Here is an 8,334-nt window from a genome sequence, read left to right as displayed (position 1 = left end):
AGAATAAAAGGGGTTTTCATTGGCAAAATAAGCCCATACACAGGTGGGATGCAGCTTACCTCATCCAGATGACAGTGTGTTGCAGATGATATTAAATGTGCAGTAACATGCAATAAGGCTTTAATGTAGCCTCAGATTCCTCTGCAGACTGAGCTCTTTCTTCATCTATTAGGGATGTTAATACAAGCAGGCCCTTGATGCAGCATGGCTAGAACTTGAGCTGTGATTTGTGGGCTTGCAGGATACTGGTAAGCTATAGTTCAATAGAAAGAAGGTTGATGCAAAGAACAGCACAAAGTTACAGAAGAGTGGTTGTCTCTACTTCCCCTTTCCTTGCTGACAGGACCAGCGGTTGTCAGTAGTTAGGCAGAGTAGTGTTATCTGTGCTGGTTCCAGCTATGGAAGCTTGGTCCCAGATATTCCTGAAGGTCCTTCACGGTCACATGTTCCTAAAGGTAGCACTGTGTTACTGCCCTGGGGTAGATGAGTTTTATGAGGTGGAGAGCACCTTTACTGGTTGGTGGTCCACTCAAAGTGTTGATCAATGATGGGTGTGGCTGGTTGCTGGGCAAATATTCTTGTATTAGGTTATTCTGTTACTTCTACCAATTATGTTTTCTTCATAACACTTGCCTGATCGTGCTTTACGTAAGAAAGTTACATCCCTAACAACTACATAGCAACATAATGAAGGTCAAACTGCAGGCCTCTGCCAGCAGCATGACTACCTGAGTGACATCAGCTCAGTAAGCCAAGACAAGGTAGGGGCAGCTGAAGGCTGTGCCTCGGGAGACAGAACCTGCAGTTCTAGCCTAAATAATTCTCACCCACCTTCTGCCCCCTCTTTGCTTTGTAACAGGAGTCACACCGGCATCCTCTTTTTTTCAGCAGAGAATAATTAGAGGCTACAGCAAAGCCATGAGGAGCATTTTTTCTAGGCAGAACTGAGTTGATAGAGGAAGACAGCTATAAGGTGGGAAGGAGACGTGGGCTTTGGAAACTCCGAAGAACATGAGGAGCCACCCCTGGGGAGGAAGACATGGGGGCAGGTTGAAAAAAAGGAAGGAGACTGAGTACAGCCTCCCCCTCCTCGCCAGGTCTGCCACAGACCCACGACACCCTGCTGGCTTTTCTCAGATTTTCTCCCCATCCCTACATGCATTTCCCAGGTGTCTTACAAATACCCTCTGAGATTTCCCTTCCCACTCCCAGGAACCTGCTCTGCTGCCACAAAAGCTGAAAAATGGCAACTGCTGCCAAGGAGCTTCAAGCTGCAAATTCCTAACAGCATTCCAGCCTGGAGGCTTGCCCCAGGCAAGAAGGTCTGAAGAGCTTTAACCCAAGCTAACTCACAAACAAGCAACACTATGTTTGACAGCTATAGCTGTTTGAAGCACAGAACCAAGTGTACTGTGGCTCTCCTCTTCTTTACTAAGCTTCCTCCCTTCCTGCCAGCCACATACCAGATTATGAGGTGCCACAGGCATCAGCATCTGCAGATCCCAGCAGCTGAACTGCCTTTGTTGCTTGCCTCCACGTTGCAGTATGGCTTGCATATTACTTGTAGTCTATAAATACTACAGATAAAATAATTAGTCAAGCAGGTCTGCCATGCTAAGCAAACAACACTGATACACTCTTTAGCTTCCCACAGGTCCTGGCGTCCCTAGGTAGGGTCTTAAGCTGTACCATAATGGTACACCTCTGTTCCATCTTTGCACTCCACGCTTGTTCATTTCTGCTTCTCTCTGTTGCCCTCTGCTCTTCTCCTCCCCTATGAATTCTCTTCCATGTTCCAGCTGTTGTTGTGTCCATTCCAATGCTGTCCTTCAAATAACCTCAACATTGCCATGAAACAGCACTATGTAGTCATACAAGCAGAAAGTAGAAGTAAAGATGAAACAAAGTGTTCCACACTGGGCTGTTTGGCAATCGCACAAAGCCAGAGACTCTGCCACAGCTCAGACTCTTCAGCATTTGAATTCTGTCTGATCAACAGCATGTGACACGAGTTTATGTACAATACTGCAGTTAGTATGAAGTGTCTCACAAGATTTTCGAGCAACACGCTTCTCCACATACCCAACCAGCTTGTTTTGCTGTGCATATTATTTACACCCACATCTACAACATGGTTCTCTCTCTCTAAAATCTTATCATAGCTGATTTACTGGTAAATTAAATTTACCTAAATTAATTTAAGAGTAACCTGCACCCTCAGCTTTCTGCAGCAGATCACAACCTCTTCTTGGCTCTCATTTTTTGGAGGACGTCATGCAGAGTTTCACCCCTTTTTCTGAGCAGCAGCTGACTTGCCCCAGACAGTTTCTGCTTAAAAGTCCTTACTTTTTTTACCGTGAAAAAAGTCATGTAAGATTCAGGCAAATGATTAAGTGGGACCATGTTTTTTCTTATTTTCTCCTGCACCCTAGACTGTCGCATTCTTTAATGACGCATTAATAAATGTTGTGCACTTTAGTGCTGTACGTTACCTATCAGATATTGAATGCAGCGTACAAAAGCAGGATACCAAAGCACTAGTGACACTAGTGTGCCCATAAATACCTGTTTTCTCTCTTTATTTTCCTTTTTTGATGCAGGCATTTCGATAACCTAGAAATTAAAATTATATTCTAAGTGATCATTCTTATCAGACAGCATGAAAAGGGTACTTCTTATCCTTTCTACTACTGCATGCTTTGCTGTCTCATGAGCACATCTCCTTTAATTTATCTGTTATAAATCCTGGTATGTGTATTCATTATGGACTAGGGATTGTTTGTGCAAATGAGTTATGATTCCCTTGGAAAAACAAAACCAAAACAAGACACCAGTCAAACACATGGACACAGCTCTTAAACAGATAAGTAATGTTGGATTCACTCCAGGGGCTTTTGCTCTGTGTTAGGACAAGTTAACCCAGTAGCTGCTTGGATTTCTGTATTGCTCAGGACAAGAAGCTGTGAGTGCTCCTTCTTGCAGGTGTTGCCTCATGAATGGTTGATGATTCCATTTCAGCCCATAAATTTGATATGCACTTCTCCTGCATGCTGAATTATATAAATTGAAAAGCACTGCGTGACTTACAATCCTAACAGAATAATTATTCAACGGATGCAAGAGAAGTTGAGGTAGAGAGTATGTGTACCAGAGCAAAGATGTACATTTATCTCAGACATTAAAGAAAACCTAAGGAAATAGCACTAGAGGCATTTTCCTCTTTCTGTCTATTCAGGAGTCAGACACAATTTTAGTTCTTTCGTTAAAATTATCCCTTTCCTTACTTCAAACCAGGAATTCCACAGAAACCAGAGGAATATAGCATTTTAAGTGGGTATAGAAAGGAAAACAGTCCCATGCAAGCATGGCACAGAATATAAATAAGCTCTGAAAACCATGGAAGAGGCTGTGTCATGATTCCACTCGTGCCACTAAGGTGAGATCTCTCATCTAGTAAGTGGGAATTGTTGTCTGAGGGCACTGAAAGTCTGATTCCCTCAGCAAATGCTGTAATGGCTGACCATTAGGCAAGAGGCGGACAATAACCATCTCTTCTGGTTTGCATTCTTGACTGGAAATAGCTCTGTGCTGAACTCAGTAAGCTCCATGTATGCGAAAGATGCAACTGTCTTCATAAAGCCATTCCACGTAGGATTAAAACAGTGTCACAAAGATGGTAGGTGTCTGCATATGCTGATGATGAAGAGGTGATGAGTGGTTTACATGGATTTGCTTTTATGGAACATGGTGCTTAAACCCCACCTAGATCATACTTTAGTACCAATGCATACATATGCATACCTATAGGATCTAGGCTTTCTCACAGATATTTTAGAATTTATATTAAATGTCATGCTGGTATTTACTGTAACAGTCATCTCCGGACTTAAATTCTATGGTAGCAATTGAATAGGCTGTTCTTTGGGATTGTGGGGAGAAGGAAGAAAACACTGAAACGTGAGAGCTAACTTTTAGAACAAAAATAATCCGCATACTGGGAAATTCAGCTGGCAAGCTTTGCCCTTCATTATACGGGATAGTAAAAGGACATTCCTCTCAAGTTCCCTGCCCTTCATGGAAAATTATGCAGAGATTAGTATTACCTACTGACATGATACCACATCATGCTATACTTTGTCCTAAATCTAAAAGTAGTTGCCCAAACAGGCCAATACTTAAGAAACAGACTTTGTTATATATGTATAGAGAAGTTTCATGAAAGAATAAAATTTTACATTGCCTTAGGAACACTGTACCTAGGAAATACTACATAAAATTCCTCCTTGTGCATTTTGAGCACATTCTTGTATCCTTCTTTGGTGTCCCCTGCCTTTTGATATGTGGTCCCAGGCTACTAACAAACAAAATATCAAAATACTAGTCATACAGCTTTATCGCAACAGGAAACCTACAATTCAACAGAGTTCTAGAAATACTGATCAATAAAATTACAAAATCCTCTAAGCCTCAGTGATGGTAAATAACCCTTCCAGTCTTCATAGACAGATTGGTCTGATCTATTCTGCTCCCTGCACTGCAGCACACAAGAGTTCACCATCGTCAAATTGCAAATGAGTGGCACAAATGTTAAAAATGTTTCTGTGTGTTATTTTCATTGGCATCAGTCTCAGAAATGTTTTGGAGATGGAAGAGCCTTTGCAAGCCTCAGCGGGGCTGCATGAAAACACGCATTTCCCCAGTTTGATTGCCAGAATGGAGAATTAGCTTTATTCAAGTCCTTTATCTTTTCTCTGTAATCCTTGTTGGCCTGACTAGGGTTCTGGCCCTTAGCAGACCACTGAGTACTGCTGCAGCCATCCTCTTTATAATCCCAGACGGTCACCAGCACCCTACACGTTTGTCTTTGGCAAGCTGGAAGAGACTTTTCTAAAGGCTTCACAAGATGCTTGTTGCAAGTGCTAACCAGGCAACACTGAGGAAGAAGCTAATGTGGGCAAAATATATAACTGAGCCCCAATGCATGCAGAGATAGTGTGCACAGGTCTTCTGTGTAACATAACTTAGAAAACAAACTGGATTGGCTATCTAAGCAATGGCTGTGAAATTAAGCAGAGGACTGCTTAGAGCTCTGAGCTACTGGTGCTATAGCAGAGGAGAAAACTTGGAAGTTAGCTTATACTCTAAGAGAATGTGTGTGTTGTAGGCACGTTTGGTTAATCAACATTTGTCTGTACTGTCTCATCTAGGGCAATTTCTTTAGACTGAGGAGCCCACATCAGCATTTTTTGGCATACAAAAGCCTCTCGCTGACTGCCAGGAGGGCTATTGGGTCCAACACACATGAAGATTGAAGCATTTTATTCCTTCAGGAATGGTGCTGCCAGTTGCAGTGCTAGGAATACAAAACCATCTCAGAATTCAAGGTTTGTCTTTAAGACAGGACAAAACAACTTTCTAGGAAAACAGATGTGATAGTTACCATTCTGTGTTGCTTTCCAAGGCCTGCTGGTGTAGCCTGCTAACAGCACTGGTATGTACAGAATTGCCCACAACAGAACCAGGGACACGCTTCTGACACAAACTACTGTTGAAAGAGCCTCAGGAACAGAGGCATGATCATCAAAATAAATTAAAAGGTGATCCTATCCTTCATTCTGTAAAAAGAATCATTAGTAACTCCATTTCTGTGAGGAAAAGGTTAAATCTGAACAGCTTTTTGTGCCAAATTCTTCATTTAAACACAATTAGTATCCATTGGTACCTAAGACTAATTCATGCAACAGCAGCTGCAGCGATGATTTTTTTTTTGCCGCCTGAGAAAAATTTACACTGAAATGTGGAATAAGGCTATGTCAAAGGTAGAATAAACAAACCATCATAGCCAACACCAGCCAAGAAAATAAGATCCAGCACTGTGATCTTTTTGTACTGTTAAACAACTCTCTGGTTTTCACATTTTTGGCTTGTGCAAATTTTTTCTTTGTAAACTCAAATGTCTGCTGGGACTGGGAGTAGAAGAAAACTTGTGGTTAAACCATTCTTCTGTCCAGCCTCATTCCTTGAATAATCACATATAAAAGAAATAAACTATGAAGTCTTTCTTCCAGCAATCAGAGTATCACAAAATAAACTGTGGCTAATCTGTAGCAACAGAACTGTCCATTTCTTCTGGGCAGATGAAATATAAAATATGCAGTAATGTTTAGAGCACTTGCTAATTATTTAACAGAGGGATTTTCCACATAAAACACATTTAAAAACTGAAAAGCTTCACTAGTCCTGACCAGAACATTTAAAATAGATTTTTATCAGTGGTATTTTAAGAGAGGACTGCAACTGACCCCATCTTGCAGCCTGAATTCAACTTAATCCTACACAGTGTTATAGACCTTTCTGCAAAATGTGTTCTTAACAGGAAAAAAATACAGTATCACATATCACTAGTCTGAAGCAGGAGTGAATTCTGAAGACTGTCCAAGAAGAAGCAGAGTCAAGGCTGGGAGGGGATTTCCAGTTCTGCCTCGTCTGAACTTCAGTTACTCATGGGCCTCCTAGTTTCTTCGTGCTTCACTTTACTCAGCCTTAGCAGCAATCTTTGTACACCCTGTGAAACTCTGGAGCTTAGGTGCTGCAACACACAGTAATTTCCAGTGAGTGTCATTTACAGTAAGATTTTATTAGTTCATCATTCAGCATTCCCTTTCCTTAAGCATCCTAAAATTTGTGGTTTGTTGGGTTTTGTTTTTTCTTTTTCAATGGAGCTGCATCAGCAGTAAACATCAGTTTATCAGCCAGCTGTTCCTATGTCCCTCTTTTGAGCTGATGTCACCACTTCAACACCATCCATCCATCTTCCCCTGCAGCGTGTGCTCCTTTCCTAGGGGCTGCAAATTTCACCTGCCATTAATTTTGTTTATTCACCATGTTTTTTTAGGAGGAAAAAAGGACTATGAGGAAATGTTGACATTGCCACTTGCCTTCTTTCACCAGACCTTTCTTAAACAAAAAAAAAAAAGTGAGTCATGGTCGGGGATTGCAGTATCCCAGGGTCACATGAAGAGAAGTAGAAAAAATCATTGATGATCAAAAATTGAACAAATTATGAGTTTGGTTAGCCTAAAAAAAAAAAAGACGGTGCACATGCTGACAGGCTTCAAAATATGTAAATTCTATGGTAAAAAGGAAGGGAACTACCTGTTCTCTACATGAATAGGGCAAGAAGTAATCGGCTTAAACTGCATCTAAGGAGTTTCTAATTGGAGGCAACAGCAAACTGTCCTAAGCTATGGAAAGAGGAGCACTGGAAGAGATGCCTAGGGAGACTATAATGTTCTATCCCTGAAGATCTTTGCATAATTTGGATATTTACCAGGAAAGTGATGGGGAGATTAGATCCTTCTTTGTGGGGGTAAAATCATGGGATGAACCAGATGAACTCTTCACATTCCTTTCTATCCCAGTAAATTTATGTCATAGCTGTGAAGTCCAGAAAGATCCATTCATCTTCCCCCCTTCCACTCACATATATTAACAGCGCTCCCCCCCACCCCCAACTTAAGGTTTATACTACTCCAGGCCAAGGGCTCTGTCTATTCCAGCAGTTCCTGCCCCAAAAATACCCAAGCTCATTTTAAAGTGAACCATGTTCCATCATGCAGAGAAGGGTGAATGCCTCCCCCTTCCCTTTTTTGCCCAAAATGCAGCAGCCCATGTTAGAGAAAAAATTCTTCTCAGCTCAGATCTGATCATAAGATCGGTTCCAAGCATGTGAGCAAGATGCATGAGTCAGGAGCAGGACCACCATGAACACATCTGCCCAGCTTTTAATTTCTTGCTAATGCTGATCTGGAATTTCAGAGGAAGGTGACACTTCCTCAAGTCACCCTAGAAAAAATACAGCCAGGAACCACGGGGAGAAAGTTCAATCAAAACAACAACAAAAAAGTATTTCCTGAGCCTTGCAGGCAACTCACAGAAAATCTGGAGTGTGGGATTAATGGACAAGTACAATACGTAAGCCACACACTGAGTGTAGCGAGTTAATCTTTTTTCCAAGCAGCTTTCCAAATAGGGAAAAGCAAGGAAATGCCAACAGGACTGAAAGACACATTGAGTCAGTCCCTGAAAGGGGCTCTCATATTCTTTCATCTGACTGTCAGTGAAAGAATATCCTTAAAAGAAAGTAAGATTCACCTTGAGGACCTCAAGTTAGAACCAGCCTTCCCCTTCCCTCGCAAAAGCCACCTCCATGGTCAGCCCTCCCCTGCTGTCTCCTATCCCTGTTGCCATATCCTACCACAGTGATGAAACATCGTTTCAGTGACAGCTCCTTCACACCTAACAGGAAGGGCTTCTCACCCTTCCTTGGGGATA

The sequence above is a fragment of the Phaethon aethereus genome (assembly GCF_964289735.1).
Source record: "Phaethon aethereus genome assembly, chromosome: 3".
In the NCBI taxonomy this organism is placed as follows: domain Eukaryota; kingdom Metazoa; phylum Chordata; class Aves; order Phaethontiformes; family Phaethontidae; genus Phaethon; species Phaethon aethereus.
The sequence above is the reverse complement of the archived record's forward strand: the minus strand, read 5'-3'. Positions refer to the sequence as shown.